This window comes from Alexandromys fortis, unplaced genomic scaffold, assembly GCF_014885135.2.
Source record: "Alexandromys fortis isolate MF-2015 unplaced genomic scaffold, M_Fortis_MF-2015_v1.1 scaffold_89, whole genome shotgun sequence".
In the NCBI taxonomy this organism is placed as follows: domain Eukaryota; kingdom Metazoa; phylum Chordata; class Mammalia; order Rodentia; family Cricetidae; genus Alexandromys; species Alexandromys fortis.
The window spans coordinates 4,555,113-4,573,025 of record NW_026067973.1 but is presented as its reverse complement, the minus strand read 5'-3'; the positions used below and the strand labels follow the sequence as shown (position 1 = coordinate 4,573,025).

Below are 17,913 nucleotides of genomic sequence, written 5' to 3'. Positions count from 1 at the left end.
TCTCAGCCAGTACGGCTGGTTGGTAGGGAGGTCCTGAGTTCTACCATGCCCTGAGCCTTCAGGCCGGTAGACAGTCATGGTAGCTACTAACTGAACTAACCATGGGATGGGGTGGTGTTCAGCCCCATTCCTGTCCCTGGTGATCTTTCTGACTAGATTAGTGGATTTCATTCTTTGGGGGCAAAATCTAAATCTGGCTAAGGACCTCTTGCCGAGTGTGTGCCAAGTGTCTGTGTGTCTGGGAACCTAGAGATGATGGGGGGGGGGGGTGCCTGTAGAGGTCCAGGCTAAGGGTGGGTAGGCTTGGACAGATGTTTGGTTAAGAATGTGGCTCCTGGTTGGAGGGTCTGCAGAGATAACCAAAATAAGGGGCAGTATTTTCATCAGACAACGTATGCACATGTGTCTGTATGCACAAGTATGAATAAAAAGGCGTTTGAGACGAAGTACTTACTTGAAATACTCAGAATTGTTCCTCTGCTATACTGGGCCCACACAGGCCATTACCTTGAAGATTTAAAAACAAAATGAGCTCATGATATCTAGTGACTGCCACCGACATTCGTGCCTGGCTGCAAATCCAGCTTTACCTTTGGCTTCGTTGTTGGTTGTGAATTTTTGAATGTTGGTGGCACCCCCCACCTTGGGTTCCTATAGGAACCCATTGACGGATGGATAGGAGGAGGGTTTCTCAAGGAGACCCCAGCGAAGAACCTTTTCATTTTCAAAATAACCTCTGACCTTTCAGGCCAACAGAGCAGAGTTCCTTGGAGGAATCCCCAAAGGCTAAGGCCAAGGGCTGAGGACGAGACTCCAGGTTGACTTTGGTGGGGGGTGGGGGAACAGGGGTTGAAGTTTGCATTTTTTTAAAATTTAATAATTTGGGTTTCCCATGAATGGTTCTGCATGGTGTGCAATAGTATGCATTTTCATAACTGTCTCTTCCACTTTGGGTAAAGGAAGGGAGGGGAAAAAAATAACAGCAGCAGCATTCTGTGGGCAAAGGAAGAAAACAAGAGAATGGGGCAGAGAACAGGCTAAATTTAAAATTGTAATTGGCTGACTTCCACTGGCTTGCGGGTGTTTTAATGACTCATAATAACTTCATTTAAAACCAGCTGAGCAGAAAATAGATTGGAGAGGAGCCTCGGGCCATTATGGATTTGTTTTTTTTGACAAGCTCGGTTTTCAGCAGCCAGGAAGGCTCTCAGAGAGGGCTTGGCTGTTTCTCTCTCTCTTTCCCTTTTTCTCTCTCATGACTGGGAGAGACTGTATAGAAAAAAACAGAGATAGTTCCTTTTTCTTTTCAACTCTCCCCTTACCCCTTTTAATTTTTTTTAAAACTGATTAAAATAGATGCCTCGGGGTATTATTTTAGCATTTTAAGATTCGCCCCCACACCCACATACACTTTTGATGTGGTAAACAGAACATAAATAAAATTGTTTTGGAAATGACTGAATTAATTAGGTAGTAAAACAACTCCAATGAATAAATTCCCTGTGCTGGTTTGCCCTCCCCCTCAGCCATATTTCCACCAACCCCCTCCTCTTTCGCCCGGCCCCTCCCTCCTCAGGAGGAGACCCTCCCTTTTCCACGGCAAGGCTGTTCTACTACAGGAGCAGTCGTTCAGCGGTTCACCCGCCCCACATGCCCATCAACTGGGGTTTTCATGGGACTGGCTCTGTCCAGGAAGTTTTCAGGATTGTCAGAGAAGTCTCTGACCTGTCTCTAGGCATTTCTAAATAAAATCCTGCCTGTTTCCCGTGCTAGGAACGGCGCCAGGACCAGAGACTGCTCCCTTCCTCCCCATCTTTTTCAACGCCGCCTGCTCAGCCCTGGGGTGCACCTGGCTGGACTGCACAGGAGGCCTCCTGCATCTGATTGCTCTCAGCCATCTCCTCGCCTGTCCCCTCTTATGGAACCTGTCATCCTCCTTGTTACGGAGCTTTGTTGTTTTGGTTTTTTGTTGTTGTTGTTGTTTTATTCAGTTGTCCCCTTTCACGCACTAGGTCCTAGGCTCTTGGGAACATAGGATTCATGTATCCCTGTGTTCCCCATACTACCTAGCACAGGAACCTGAATGGTGGTTAGACCTCTACCGCCTTTTGTGTGGATGGGTGGGGGTAAGGCAGGAAACGGACTGGAGGCTCTCCTGTGCTGCCTCAAGCCCTGGGACCAGCAGTCTGGACCTGGAGAGGGAAGCAGGGACCTTGTCAGTGGCCTAGCACATAGTAGGCAATCAGCAGATGTCTGCTGAATAAATGAATGGCTTTGGGTGCCTGATAATGCATGCGGACGGGGAGAAAGGCATTTATCTGCTGTGTGCCTGCTGTGTTCCAGGCATAGTGCATTGCTGGCATGCTGACAGCTTTGACACGCTGCTGCTGTTTATAGATGGGGACACGGAGCCTTCAAGTATCCGCGGCTTAGCCTGTTTGAGATCAGAAAGCCAAGGGGTGGCAGAGCTGGGTTCCTACCTAGATCTTTCCCTGTGCCTGACCCTGGTTCCACACGGCCGAGTCTCCCAATTCCCGATTCACTGTTTGTTTAGCTACTAATGCCTTACAGGTTGGGGAGGTGAGCTAAGAAAGTGAAGGCTAGGAAGGCCTCCTCTTCTGAGGCTCGGAGACGGGAAACGCCATATTGGATGCTGCTCCAGAGCCTTGCACTGGGCCAGAAACTAGGAACAGGAGTGGTTTATTAACCTTTCCTGCTGGGCCACAAGGGTAGCGTGTGTTCAGTGATTGCCTGATACATATATGGCTGTCGCTCTTCTGCATTGCTTTTGGAGGGCTGCAGCAAGATGGTCCTGGGAGCATCCCTAGAGGATCATGGGTCAGTATTCAGCTTCACCTTCAGGGAGAGCTCGGCAGTGCCATGCCTTTCATTCCTCTCCATCACTATGCCACACAGAAAGAAGGACAGAGAGAGACAGCTAACTGTGGTCTCCTATCTTCTCCTGGGGAAGGCACACTGGGCCCAGGAGTAAAAGGGAGAGCTTGCTTGTTCTGTAACTCTTAGAGGAGGAAGCGTGTGGGGTGTTTCTAGCCCCATAGGCGTCCAGCATCTTGTAGTGTGACCTTTTGTAAGGTTGTGGTCCCCCTGGCCTTTCAGCCCTTGTCCAATGGAGCTGTATCTGTGATATGAGACTAGTTTTGCCCACTGTCGAACAGCAGAGCCTTCTGGGATGGGAGTGGGGAGGGGAATTTTCACCTAGTGTGAACCGGACTGTGAAGGTGGAGAAGCAGAGAGATGTGAGTGGCTATGCTGGATCCCACCCACATGTGGCTCTGTTTTAGAGGGAGGAGAGCATCATTGTATTTGAACTCAGCGGTTAGCAGCTGAACTGAGGGTCAGGGGTGTGCCACCCAGGCAGGGCAGACAAGAGTTGGTACTACTACCCTTACACGACTCTTGCTAGTGAGTTAGCTGAAGGGATAACATGAGCCTGGAAAGGGAAGGGTTTTTACTGTCCCCACAAGGGCAACAAGTGGATGCTATGGGAGTTTAGAGTCATGAAACTATCCCTTGGGTGAGGTGGGGGGTTGAGGAAAGTAGTCCAGAAGACGGTATGTGTTGTTTAAATGGGGGTGGGTCCCCTGGCTGTTGTGTCCAGGAGGAGCTCAGGCTGAGTGGCATGTCTTTTCTAGGTGAGAGGAAGAAAGAATGTCTGTGAGCTGGAACAAACCAGGTTCTGTCTCTGGTGTCCATAGTGACCATCAAAGGCTTAGGACCTGGTGTCTTGCATCTGAGGATTCTCAGGTACCCGAGGGTATTGTGGTCCTCTTGATTGGCAGGTTGAGAAGCACTCCAAGGAAAATGAAAACTTCTGTCAGGCATGGTATGGGTGGGTGGTGCCTGGCATCCCAGCACTTGGGAGGCTGGAGCAGGAGGATTGAGAATTACAGGCCAGTTTGGGATCCATCGGAAGACTGAGGGTTAGAACTGTAGCTCAGTGGTAAGCGTGCTTCTCCAGCGTGCAAGAACCTATGGGCAACCTCAAGCAAACCGAGAGAGGACAATGGGGAAATAAGGGAGAGGGTGCTACAAGACTCATCCCGTGAAAGCCGTGTTTAGAGCATTGCCTTTGGGGGAACTGAATCTAACGGGGCCACCCTGAGGACCTCAGCTTTGAGGGTTTATCCCAGATGAACATCACCCGAAACCCCAGCCCCTCTCCTTAGATCACAAGGCAAACTGCCCCTGTGTGTACTTCGGTAAGAGTGGACTGGATCCCTCGGCTTGAGGGCAGGGCCAAGGGCTGCTGTAGGAACATGGCTGTGTCTGGAATTCAGTGTGGCATACATGCCTCTTCTAGGCTCAGCCCCCTTCTCCTGGCCCCCACTGGTTGGCACACTCCTTTCTCTTTTCCCCCAGCCAAGTCCATTTGGAACAGAATTCTTTCACTTGCCAGAGAAAAAGGAAAAAAAATCCCAAGTTCTAAACTTTTCATTAGGTAGTTGGGATAAAAAGCCTTCTGGGGTAGGCGGATTAAACCTCACAGCTCTCTGGCTGGCTATTAGAAGCTAATTGAGCACCTAGAGCTCATTGGCACTGAGTTCTGCTGGCGTAATTATGCAAGGCCACCGTCGTTTCAGTAACAAGGTAACTCCAGGTAAAAGGAGAATGCTCTGAAACTTCTGATTCGCTCCGAGTCTTCCTCGCTTGCTTTCCTCAAATGAGCCCAGGACAGACAAAAGCCTGGAGGTGAGACTTTGGGGGACAAGCTGTTGTCCTGGGTTATTACTGCCTCCCCAGCCTAAGTCTTTCCCATGGAGACTGCTCAGTGTGTCTGGTAGAGCCCTGCTGTGAGCTAGTCTGGTCTTGATTGAGCGTTGGGGTCTGGAATCACACGTTGTGGAAATGAGGATACAGAGAAGCAGGTGGAAGCTTCAGGGTTGCCCCAGGAGGAACAAGGACAGTCCCAGGGCGGTGTCTTCCACAGGCACGGAGAGCAGCGCCTGACCCAGGTGCTAAGGAAGACTCAGCGTCTCGGTCTGTCTGTCTGTCTGTCTGTCTGTCTGTCTGTCTGTCTGGAGATCTGTCCAGTGTGGATGGGCAAGGTGTGAGTCTAAAAGACGAGGACCAATTAGGCATTTAACAATGCCTGGAGGACTCTCAGCTGTAGGCTTATTGATGGTGACACATTCTCTACCGCAGTGTCTTTCCCCACTGAACCCCACCTCTGCCCAAATCATAATCAGGACGTATGGGGGGCGGTGTTTCCCTCAGGGCTTGGGCTCAGTAGCCAACTGGACCTTGAGTGTGTTTTGGAAGGAGCCCCAGGGCATGGCCAAGTTAATCGTGTCCTCTGTGGCCCTGGCTGGCCTTTGGCCTGCTACCCATCAGCATTGAATCATGCCCCTAGGAGGACAGCATGTAACTTGACTTTCCCAATATAGCCCCTGCCCTGCAAGGTGACAGGAAGAGTCATTGTCACTTAGGCGCTCCATCTTCCTGACACCACATGGCTGACCTGGCTTTTCTTCCTTCACTTCTCAGCCCTGCCCAGCCTTGAATTCTGCTCCAGGGGCCCCCTTTAGAGCTGGGTTTTATTTTAGTTTCTGAGTGAACCATCTCCTGGTGTTGTTTTCTAGCCCTTGCCTTCAGTTTCCAGCCTGGACGCAATCGTTCCCACCGTCTCCGCAATTGCAAGTTTGTCACCATCAGCGCTGAATGGAGGCAGAAATCTGGTGTTTGGTTAAATTGTAAAATTAGCTAGGGAAGTTAATGAGGCATTTCTCCCTCTGCTTTTCAGAATGCAGGAGTCTTACGAAGGTGCTTCAGGTGCCTTGCGAAAGAAGGAAAAGAAGCGGGGGTTGGGTCCAGGCAAGGTGGCATATGCTTATAATCCCAGCACTTCAGCGTTGAGACAGGAGGATTACCAAGAGTTTGAGGACAGCCTAGATGGCATAATGAGTATCAGGTTTGCCAGGACTACCTAGCAACGAGACTGTAGTCTTAACAACAACAATAGCAACAACAAATAAAGAAGGAAAGAGGGGAGGGCGTTCTTCAGACTTGCGTAAGACCTCTTTTGAGTCGGTTTTACTGTGTCCATTTTATGGATAACGCCACGCTGACTGCTTGTCTGAGCGTCGCGGGCTACCACTTCTGTGGCGTGGAGTTCACGTGGTACCACTTGCCTGCTTGCAAATGATGACCCTCACGCTCTGGAAGTCACAGTCTCGGAGGTGCGTGCGGAAGTGCTGCCAACAGTCTATTTTCTGCGCACACCAAATTCGCAGGTCCTCTAATTACACCAAACAAACCGTTCTGTTTTCAGGCAGCAATTCGATGTCATTTTATTTGTCAGGGGCACTTTAATAACACGATGGGCTTCATCCTGGACATCGTCCCCTGCACCCCCTGGACCTTCTGTAGAGAGTGAACCAGAAACAGCCAGTCATGTTTTTCCCCCAGTTGGGGAGATGGGCATTAATTGTGACAGGCCATATTTTTGTTTTGAGAAGTGTGGTGCCTTGAGCCTTCTGAATTTTGAGCCTGAAGCCGGCAGTGCTGGGATTGTAATGTAACACCTCAATTATGGTGCAGGGGGTCAGGGAGCCAGACTCTGCAACCTACAAGGTTCCTTAGATCCGTGGCTGGAACCACAATTAGGGTTTCAGAAACACCAAAGGCAAGCCAATGAGTGTCGTTTTTTAACCAGTTTGAACATTTTACTACTTCCGAACATCAGAAGCACCCGGGCTAGAGAGCTCGCTTCTTGTCCTCAATAAAGCGATTAAACTGAATGGGTGCCGGGGAGTATTATTAGGCTGAGAAGGGCTAAAAATAGGCCCGCTCTGTTTTCTGAAAGCCACAGCAGGCCTGGAGAGGCTGGCAGCCTCGAGGTGCCACTGAGAGGGTCACAGGAAGGGAGCGGGATCACGGCAGGCCCTTGGGCATGGGGTCCGAGGCCGGGTGGCGGGACTAGAAGTGGAGGGACTTCTTAGTTGCCATCCAAAGCGGTGACACAGGAGCAGGTGCCTGGGTTCCTTCTCTGTATATCTGAAGAATCCTCCGAAGAGAGGGGTGGGGAGAGAGAATGAAGATACTCGTTTTCAATGATTAGCAAGTCCAGATTTTAGGATGGAGTCCTAGGTTCTTTAGCCCTTATCCTGTGGGAATCTTCTGCTGTTCTAGGTAAAGGGGTTCATCTAGGGCAAGGAGTAATGGGAATGTTTTCAGAGGGATCTGCAGAGGAGGGGGGAGCCAAGGAGGAGGCTGCTTTCTGCAAAGCCTTACTGTACCAGGAGGATGCCCAGGGGGAGTGGAACAGAAGGGCTTTTGGTAACTGAAGGTCAGTCCAGAAAACCGTGTCTGTTTTAGGCATTTCAGAGTGCTAACGTGAGAGTCCATTTCTCTCTTTTGAGTGAATACTGTTGTTTCTTGTGACAGGACCTTTGGCTTCCATAGATGCCAAAAGGAGAATATCGGAGGAGACAGCCTGGCCTTGACATCTGGGAGAGCTGGGTATTGCTCCCTGGTGTCATTTCTAGATGAGAAGCCCCATCTTTGGGGCCTGGTACAGCTCACACTCGAGGGAGTAATGTAGAATTGGCCTGCTGAGCCTTGGCAAATGGCTTCTCTCTATGGGCTATACTGGTCACACTTGTTACAGCCTTTGACGTCTTCCAGAAGCCTGTGTCTTGCCATGTGCTGAAATAGGAGTATTACGCAAGGAAAACACATTCTCATGCATACACACACACACACACACACCACACACAAAGTTGCAAATGGCATTGAGCGGAGAGAATTACCTGTACAGCGATTCCAGAGAGATCTACCCATTTTGAGAAGACCGGGCAATCCCCTTGGTGAGAAAAACAGGAACCGCCTGAAGGAAGGAAGAATCAGAATGCTCTTGGTGGAGGGAGGCTTCCCACTCTCAGAAGATAAGCCCAAACTCAATAGTGTCAGGGAATGATGGGACCATGGCAGTGGCCGGCACAAGCTTGACGTTTCATAGGGTAGGCACAACCCCAATCCCAGTATGGCGTCTTTGCAGTAGCTCTGGTTTGTCTCCCCCCCTCCCCAACAGGGTTTCACTATGTAGACCAGGCTGGCCTCAAACTCACAGAGATCCTTCAAATGCCCCTCCTTCCAAGTGCTGGGATCAAAGGTATGTACAGCCATACTAAGCTGGTTTTCTTTTTTCTACTGTCCGAGAAGCCCTGAAAAGCTTACCCTGGAGGCAGCAGTCCATGTGTGCAGGTGTATTTGTATGCTTGCTCGCATGTATCTAGAATGTCAGCCTGGGACCAAGGCATCTGGAGATGTGTCAGGAGTGTAGAATCTAAAGATAAGAGGAGCTCCAAGGCTCAGGTAACACACAGAACTTTAAGGTTGCTTGATGCAAAGAGGAATCCCTCTTACTATCCTGAACATCCCACAAGGAGGTCAGCAAAGAAGATGTCCAGAGTTTGAGTTCTTGTATCCCATAAAATGGCTGAAATTCCCATTATTAGTTTCCTGGCTTTAAAAAAGAACCTAGCCAAGATGGCAATGCCAACTCCCATAGACCAAACCACTCTGAACACCCAGTAGTCCAGTGTCCCTGGGGCTTAGGGCTCAGCCTCTAGTGTGGCCTTTTTGGTGATGGTGGATCCTGGCTAATGATTGCTCCAGAACCGGACTCTGCTCCATTGGGCCATCCGATAGAACAGGGTGTTTCCACCAGAGAGATTTCTCTGCTGAAAGGAGGCCCCCGGCCCTTGCTGGAGGCAGCCAGAGCCAGCCTTCCCAGTGCCAAGGCGGTGAGCGTTAACGTTCCCTTTTGTAACCACGGAGGCTTTCTTTGCCATGACCTTCCAGCTGCTTCTCTGCCTACCCTGCTCCATTCAGTTTTTTTTTTCTCGCTCTCTCTTAAACCTTGAAACCTGTCATTTTCAGAGGGATAGGCAAGGCTCACCCATGGTCCCACAGCTCAGGTAGTGACAATCAAAGACCCTGAATGTCCTTCCTTTGTTGCTGTTGGGGACATCTTAGTTGTTCTTGAGCTGGGAATTTTACAATACTCTGTATAAGTGTGGCCCTGCCTTCCTTTCCAAGCAATGGGGTATATATCCCAAGAACTTGAGATAGTGAGTATCTCATGTACCCAGGCCATACACTGTTTACAGTGGGCTTTTCTCTCAGGAGCTGGGGATTCAAGAGGAGGCACCAACCTGGGGGGCTGCTCTTCATCAGCTGTAGGACATGAAGTCAGTCTGTAACCACCCTGCTAATGGTGACTTGGGCACTTTCTGTGCACCAGGTTCTTCATACAGTTTCTTATTTAAACTATTGTGTGGAGGTGGACAGTGCCCTTTAATTTTTATTTTTTGATTTCATTTTACATTCCATTCACAGTTCACCCCCAGCCCTCCTCCTGCCCCTTCACGCCCCTGCCCCCGTACCTTTCCCCAGCCCAAACTCCATCCACTCCTCCCAATGGGTAAGGGCTCCCATGGGGAGTCAACAAAATCTGACACATTAAGTTGGGGTACGGCCAAGCCCCCCTACCCCGCATTATGACTGAGCATGGCATCCCACCATAGGGAATGGGCGCCAGTAAGCTAGCTCATTCTCCAGGGATAGATGCCAGGGGCCTCATAGGTAGAACAAGCTTCACCACTGTCTCCCATATATGGAGGGCCTAGTTTAGTCCCATGGAGGCTCCACAGCTGTTGGTCTAGAGTTCCTGAGTTTCTACGAGCTTGGTTCAGCTGTCTCTGTAGATTCCTCCATCATGATCATGACCTCCCTTGCTCATATATTCCCTCCTCCCTCTCTTTGATTGGATTCCTGGAGCTCAGCCTGGTGCCTGGTTGTGGATCTCTGCATCTGCTTCCATCCGCTGTGAGGCTTTAGAGTTCATTCTGTATCACTAACTATAAGAGGAACCCAGTACCACAGCACTGTAGGACTTCCTCGGGCTCGATCATTAGCCTTGGTAGCCATCAGTGTAACGTGGGTTGAAGGACGTCACTTCCTTCACAGCCCTAACAGTAGGAGGCAGTTGTGAGCTCTTGTACTGTTCACTGTGGTGCTTTGATTGCCCAGTCACAGAAGTTGCTAGGGAGAAGGGGACCAGAGCCTGTAGTCAAGTAAGACCCTCCAAATCAACACTTGTAGATTTGAAGATGTTGATGGTGCGGAGGTGGTGGTGGTGGTGGTGGTGTGTATGTTTAACTGTAATCGATTTGCCATTAGACTTGGATTTTCCTTGAAATAATTCAGCATCAATGGATTTGTGTTCCTTCTGGGTGACTATTGGAAGATAATGATGCTGTTAAAAATGGCCCGTGAATGATGATGGGAATGGACCTGAGAGACGTCTTGCCACTGACCTCCAGACTTGCTCTGTCCTTGTAACTGTCGCTTTGTACCGGGATCCCCTGAGAGGCACACTGCTTAGAGGCACCTGTCTTTCCTTAACTTCCGCTGAATAAAGAGTTATCAGAGTGGATGACTTTTCTCCTTTTTTTTTCTTTTCACTTTTCTGGGGGTGAAAAATGTATCCTAAATATTTTATTATTCCCCTTCCATGCACCTGTTTGTTTCATGCATATCATATATTAACTCTGGGGAATCTAACGGAAGCTGTATTGATGTTGATGACATCTAACATTTATCATATAGTTACTGTATGCATGTGTGGGGACAAAGGCTTCAAATGCATAATTTAAATTAACCATCGCTCAATCACGTGGGAAACAGCTCCCTCATTCAGGATGATGGCTAGGAATGGTAGAATTGAGATTCGAACCTAGGCTTCTTTGATCCTAGAAGGCATTACTATTCAGCTTTCCACTGCGCATGTGGTGGGGGCTATATTTCTAAGCCTCATACAGGGTCTCAGATAGCTAAAGTTAGCCTTGAACTCCTGATTCTCTTGTCTCTACTTCCAAAGTGCTAGATTCAAAGTGTGCACCATTGGGCGGACTATAGTGCTAAGAACTATTGGCAGGACCTCTTTCAAGGCCTTTCTGGTTCAAGTGGGAAGAATTCGGAACAAAGTATTATTTTTCCTATGGGTCCTGCACCAGAAACTGTAGGATTCCTGCACAACCTGAGGGCACTGGGCACCATGCTGTTCTTCCAGCTACTGCAGTGCCTAAGTTGGGTGTTGTTCTCCCAAATCTAGCAACGCCTTACTCTTGCCCCAGCCCATCCCAAGGTCTCATCTTGTGTGGCGTGGACCCTGAGCCATACACAAGGTACTGTCCTTTTCCCAAGTCAACAGCTGAGCCTACACATGGCCACCCTCACCTCACAAGACAACCCCCATGCCCATACATCTCTGGCTTTTGGCACCCTGTCTTTGACTTGGGATATTACATCCCTGGCCTCTCTGCCCCCTGTTCTCCCCTGAGGGAGGCCAGTGCAGTCAGAGCTGTGACACCTTAGAGCTACTTCCTGGGGCCACCCCTGGGACTGCTGGGCTTCCATTTGGTGGCATCTGCCTACCTGTTCTCCTTTTCCTGTCCGGTGTCCCTTAGAGAAACTGAGCCTTCCCAGTTTTTATTTTCATTTGTGTTGATAAAGGAGAAAACGAGAGGTAGGGAGAGCCAGAGAGGGCCCGAGGCTGCAGGCAGCTCTCTCCGGGAGTACACAGCTCCTTGAGGGAAGGAACACACAGTGCTGGCCTTTGGAACTGGCAGCCAGTGTGCTGTTCTCCGTCTGATAAGAGGCACTGTAAATAAAACTGTACACCGTGGCCTGTTGTAAAATGCCCAAGTCTGTACTCATTGTTCTGACAGCTTATGCTTTTTTTGGGTCTGCTGTTTTGGTACACTCTGTACTTCCTTATGTAAGCAGGCATGCATATCTCATCAGAACATTCAAGATGTTTATTTTAAAATTGCGAGGAATTTTAAAAAAAAAAGGACACACCACTCAACATCAGATGCTGGCAAGGCACTAGGCGTCCCCCCCCCCCCCGCCGCCGCCGCCCCCCCCCCCGCTCCCTCCCCTCCCCCCGCAGCCGTTTCTCTTTTATTTTTATTATTATTAGCTTGGAGGTTGGGGAGGCTTTAAAGAGGGAGGGATCTTTGAAATTTTTTTTCTTTCTTTTGGCTTCTGCCTTGCTTCCCTAGAGAGACATCCTTCTGCATCTGATTGTGTGTAGTATCTTTTATTAATTACTATATGCCTAGGACCCTCCACTCATACTCCCAGTCCCATTTCTGCCTAAGAAGACAAGGAAGGAGATTCTGTACTAGGCCAGAGAAGAAGGCCACTGTGGGGAGCGTCATGGCTTCCACTGGGACTCAGCTATGTTGTCCTTGGAATCCTGACATTTAGATAGAGCTTTATGTCTTTGCTAGTGCCTCTGGCTGGTTTTGGTTGAGTTCTGTGAGCCAGGGAGTGAGGGTGGGATTTCCCCCCACCCCCTCGTGAAACCTTAGACCAGCTCCAGCCTCAGCCAGGCTATATCTTTTGTTCTCACCAAACCATTGCCCGATAATGCATCCATCCATATGTGACCTCCTTCCTAGCCTGCGGAGAGCACCAGGAAGTCAGCGCACAGCTGGAGGAAGTGGCTCTCTTCAGACAACTCTCTGTACCTCAGTGTGATACTGAGAACTTCCTTGGGCTCTGGGATGTGAGGGTCCCTGGGAATCTGGCAGGGGTAAGGGTGTCTGTTTATCTGTCAGTAACAATCAGGCTTCTCGACCCTCAGGTAAACCTGGAGGTAAGGGTGTCCCGCAAAGGAAACCACTGCCAGCCCCAGCCACTGAGTGCCCATCCTTGCCTCCTGAGGGAAGCCTGCGCGGAGATGGGTGGCTCAGAGTACACTAAAGGGAAAGGACTTGCTGCCCCATTCCCAAGAGAAATGGGAGTCCCACTTTTCTAGTCTTTTCTTCCTGAGGCTCAGGGAGAAAGCAGGTCCTATAGTTTCTACAAAGGGGCCGTAGAGAACCCAGAAGGTGTAGAGTCAGGACTCGAGTGTTACACCCCAGGCAACAGTTTGACGGAGCTCCGAATGCCCACTCTCTCCATCCCAGACTGGTTTTATACTCCAGTTTATTCTCACAGAGCTTCCAATGTGCTGGGGAAGACAGGGCAGAACCTGGAAGCAGGCCCATTGCAGGAGGCTCCAGGGCCTCATCCCCAGAAGATTTAAGAGCTGGGTAACGGAGTTGCTGTTGATGCTGACATATTGTTCCTATGGCAGATTTTTCTGTTCCCCTCAACAAAACAATCACTCATTTTTAAACCAACAGGACGAGGGAGGTGCGTGTGTGTATGTGTGTGTGTGTGTGTGCTTTGAAATATGTCTTTACAAACGTGAGACTCACTTTATACAAGATAAATGGCCCTCAAATAACAGTGCATCGAATCTCAGTAAAATCAATCATACTTTAATTGCACAGAGGCAGTGTTTTAAAGGAATTCTGGGTGGTACTGATGGGATAGCTACTATTTACTGGTCCTCTGTCTCCACCCAGTCAGGAGGCTGTGCACTTGACTCCCTCATTAGCTCTCTGGGGGACTACTCTTCTGGGTTCCATTTTACAGATAAGATGGCATGCTCGTGGTTAGATAGCTTCCTGAGTGTTGTAGCTAGTGGGTTCCTCTGCCAAGATCCGGACTACTTTGTTGGACCCAGTTCCCAGTCCCTTAATCACAATGCAAACCCCTTTAGGGGCATTAATAGCATCAGTGAGCTCCCAGCAACAAAGAGTTTCAGATTTATTAATATTTGGCATCTGCCTCAAAGAAACAACACAGAGGCCAGCGAGATGGCACACTGGATAAAGGAACTTGCCACCACACCTGAGGACTTGGGTTCTATCCCTGGGCCATGGTGAAAGGAGAGCACTGACTTCACATTCCTGCCATAGCATGCCCCACCCCACATAAATAAATAAATGTAATTTAAAAATGTAAAGAGTAGCCAGGGAGCCGTAGGTTCAGTGAGGTGAGAAGACCTGAGTCTTGTGTGATATCTACAGCATCCAGTGTCTGACTCAGGCCTGGGCCCCAGTTCTCCTTAGTTCACTGTGATTGATAGAAAGGATTGGATGGGGCAGACTCCCTTTCCATCTCCCCTGTTCCCCTCCCTCTTCTGTTTAACATCTCCTCTCCAAGTGATCCCTTTTTCAGCTCTTGTCTGCTGCTCCCTCCCACTGCCCCCTGTTTCTGTCCACCCTGGTTTCCTTATTCCTGCTTTGCCAAGAGAATATTCCATGACAGTGGTCTTGTTTCTTTCTGCCTCCTCTCTTCCATTCTCTCCACAAAGATACCGGCTCATCTGAGGCCGCTGCTCTGTCCCCACCTAAAACAGCAGCCCTGCCCTTTGTCTCTCCTCACCAGCTTGTCTCTCTACCATACACTACTGCCTGCCTTGTTTTGGTTTGCTTTAAAAAATACAACTGTGTTTGCATCTCGATTTTAAGCTCCATGAGGACAGTGCCATCGCCTTCTGACTCTATTGATGGGTACCCACGAAACAGCCTCACGTGGGAAGAATGTGACAGTCATGATCATCTTGGAGCTGTGTCCCGGGAGGTCTAGTTTTTGGCTCTGTGGAGAGCCCCAGGACATTTTGTGGGGGTCAGTGTTGCTGCCAGGCCCATATACACCCACCCTCTTTCAGGTGGCATGGCCACCTTTGACACTCCACCCCCAGCCTTTCCACTGAAACGTCTCAGGGGCTGGATGATGTCACAGTCATGCATTTCAGGAATGGCTGTGTGGTTTATCCCCATCTGCGTTGCTTTGAATGCAAACCTAACATACCGAAGGCAACAGTGAACAACACATGCACAGTAAACAGGCAGAGACTGTCTTATTGATTAACAGATGAGGCCTCTATTATCGATCAAAGCTTGGCGAGGAAATTTATCACTTTTAATTTCAGGGCTGCCAAATATTTCTGCCTCTGAGCCAGCCATTCCAGAGACGGTTTAATGTACGGCCTTCTTGGGAGGGGGGATTTCATCTGGTGTCTGCTCTGCTCTTAGTGCCTCGCCCTGCAGAGGCTGAGGATGTGAGTGTCTCTGGGCAGTCGTGGAAGGAATACTGGGGAATCGTGAATGGGAGTCAGTCGTGGGGGCCAAGTTTAGCATGGAGACTGCTGGCCCAGAGTCCTTTGGGGAGAGAGACTTTTCACACACTGAGCTTAATATCGTGACTTCAGCATGTGTGGAGTGAAGGTGACATTGAAGGCCACCAGATGTGGTCAGGCTGGGACCAAGGAAGCAGTCTTTTGGTAGATGGTGTGTGCTGTTATGTTTATATCTTCTGCTGAACCCTGGGTGACGGTGTTTGTTCGCTCTTCATTTCCTCCCTCCTTCCTCCCTTTCTCCGCTCATCTGCCATGAAAGTGAGATGCTACTAGCGGCCTCACTGATGGCTGTTTCTAAGAACCTCCCCACACCACATCCCTTTGAAGCTCATGGCCCTATTGGGGTCCTAACTCGATCGTGATTACAGGGCTCCAAAGCAGTGTTGGAGCCCACGAGGTGCCTACCCCCTCCCAGTCGTCTTTGGGAAGCTGGGAGAACAGATACAAGCAAAGAGAATCAGATCCCTCGCGAATCCACCAGAAATCATTGATGGGTAATGATTCAGGCCAAGGGGAAGTTGCTCATTGTGAGGGAGCTGGAACTGCATCCAGCCCAGCTCCTCCCCCATCCTGACCTGCTCGGCTTTGTGAAGTGTTTCCTGTGTACCCCTTCTCCTGAACAGGGATGAAAGTGGTCCTAGCTGTCACCTCCAAACACACAGACATCGCTTTGCCACCATCCCCGTAGAGTTTTTCTTGGCTTCATTTTCAAAGCCCTGTAAGCCACGGGCCAGGTGCTTGGCCTGAGGATATCCTATGGCTTCCAGGGACACCCAGAGGTTGTGGTGGGCTTCCTCCTGCCTCCAGGTGAAACTCAGCCGCAGTCACCAGAGGCAGATGGCTAATTATTTTGAAGTCTCTTCAGGAAAAGCAATTTCATATCAAAAGCATATCTGCCCCGGAGTGCTTTCCCGCCCATTCCTTCAGCCAGCTCCTGTTCTGAACACACACTAGGATTCATATAGCCTGCTCGCCATTGGGACTCTAGGTGTCAGTGAGGCTGGGGCCCTCAGGCTCTGCAATCCTCATACTCTTTATTGACAAACACTCTTTTTTTTTTTTTTTTTTTTTTTTTTGNTTTTTTTTTTTTTTTTTTTGGTGTTTAAGTCTTTGTATTTTGATCTGTATTCCTTGAGACACCGATTTTCAAACTTACTTTTTTTTTTGAGGCCAGTTCTTCCTTTGTAGCCCAGGCTGACCTGGGACCTACTATGTAGCCTAGGCCGGTCTTGAACTTGTGATCCTTCTGTTTCATTTTCCTGGGTACTGGGCTTACAGCTGTGCACCATCATGTCCTGGACCGATTTTTCTAAGTGCAGCCTGACACGAAGTCCTGATACATAAGATGGAAAACTGGATTTGGTTTTGTGGAATCGTCAGAAGGAAGAGGGGAGCTTGCCTAGCCATCCGTAAGGCATCTTTGCAGATGGGACCCCGAAAAAAGCTGAAAGTAGGGAGGATTAGAGTTCTGGAGTCAGGCTCTTGAGATTCCCATCTGTGTCTACCCTCTGTTCTGTGTGACAGCTGGCACATCCGTAACCTCTCTGAGCTGAAGGTGATCCATCTGCTCAATGGAGGGCAGTAGGGGTGTATACTCCAAATGTTACTGTTAGGACTTGATGAAGTAATTCATAGTCAGCATTTAGCACCACGCCTGATACATAGTCAATCTATGGGAAATCCTAGGTGGATTGAAAATAGCAGTAGGGGCTACAAATGTGCAAAACATCGCCTGGCACTTAGGCGGCTATAAGGTACCGGTAAGGTACTCAGACTCACATATAGAAGAGCTCAGACACACTGGCTGGCACAGAGCAGGTTGGAAGGGGCGGAGCAGTGAGGGCTGGAGGGTGTGACCTTGGTGCATGGTCTGGAACATGAAATGGCACAGAATAAACGGGAGTGAGCCTAGGACAGACACACCTGGGGAGCCAGGTAATGCCTCGAGAAGGTGATGAGGGACAGTCTGGCTATGGAGTTGTTTGGCTTGCTGGGTCAGGTTATGGAAGATCCAGAGGTAAAATGAAGGAATTGAGAACCGATACAGATTACAAGTCTCTTCCATAAAGAAGTATGAGGAGTTATATGGCCTTCCAGGGAGGATCAGACAACCTAAATCCAACCTCGAGTCTTCCAGTGTTCCAAGCATAATACCACAAAGGTCAGGGTAGGTGAGGATGTCCCCTACACAATGGAGAGATGCATAGTAAAGACATTTTGAAGAAAAAGCACCAAGACTTGAGAGTGATGACCCTTCGATGAGATGCTGAAGACTATTGAGCCAGCGGTGTGATGTTTTACATTGATATGGTGATAGTGTTGCTTTGATCTTTCTAAGTACGGCTCATGCTGGCTCTAAGAATACTGATACAGTTTAGGTTTTCATAGGCTCCCACCATGAATCTAGCAGATAGCGCAGTAGACAAGATGATAAAAGTCAGGAAGTCAGGCTCACAGAAAGGTGTGGCCAAAGAAAGACAAGTCACCTTGCCCAGTCATGAAGACACGGGTATCAAAGCAGAGGCCTCAGTGATGACTAGGGATTGAGGGTCCAAGGATGCAGAGAGGCAGAGGAGGTGTAGAAGGATGGGCAGTAATGGGATGGAAGGCAGCCCCTTCGGGGAGCCATGGCAGCCTACTCTGCAGGAGTAGGTGCGGAAGAATGAAGCATGGGAGACAGCAAACCAACAAGAGCCGAGTGTACTAGGAAGTGGTTTGACATAACCTTCAAGTACTGGGAAATTTCACAGGGGTGTTAAGTGGCCAGATACAAGAGGCAGTTAGGAGGTCACTGAGGAGTTAATTTTGCACATACTGAGTCAGAAGGTTTGTAGGTATATGCTGTG

General features: G+C 49.3%; 1 protein-coding gene and 1 long non-coding RNA gene across 3 annotated transcripts in view; one reads left to right on the top strand and one right to left on the bottom strand.

Annotated features, from left to right (window-relative positions):
* The window catches only part of Zbtb16 (zinc finger and BTB domain containing 16), a 181,529-nt gene that overhangs the window by 100,116 nt on the left and 63,500 nt on the right, over positions 1-17,913 (top strand). The gene's annotated exons all lie outside the window — the stretch shown is intronic.
* On the bottom strand, positions 4,717-11,655 carry LOC126509975 (uncharacterized). The gene is made up of 3 exons (XR_007594290.1): positions 11,461-11,655; positions 7,770-7,846; positions 4,717-7,024 (listed from the first exon to the last, which is right to left on the bottom strand). It is a non-coding gene; the product is annotated as an uncharacterized lncRNA (long non-coding RNA).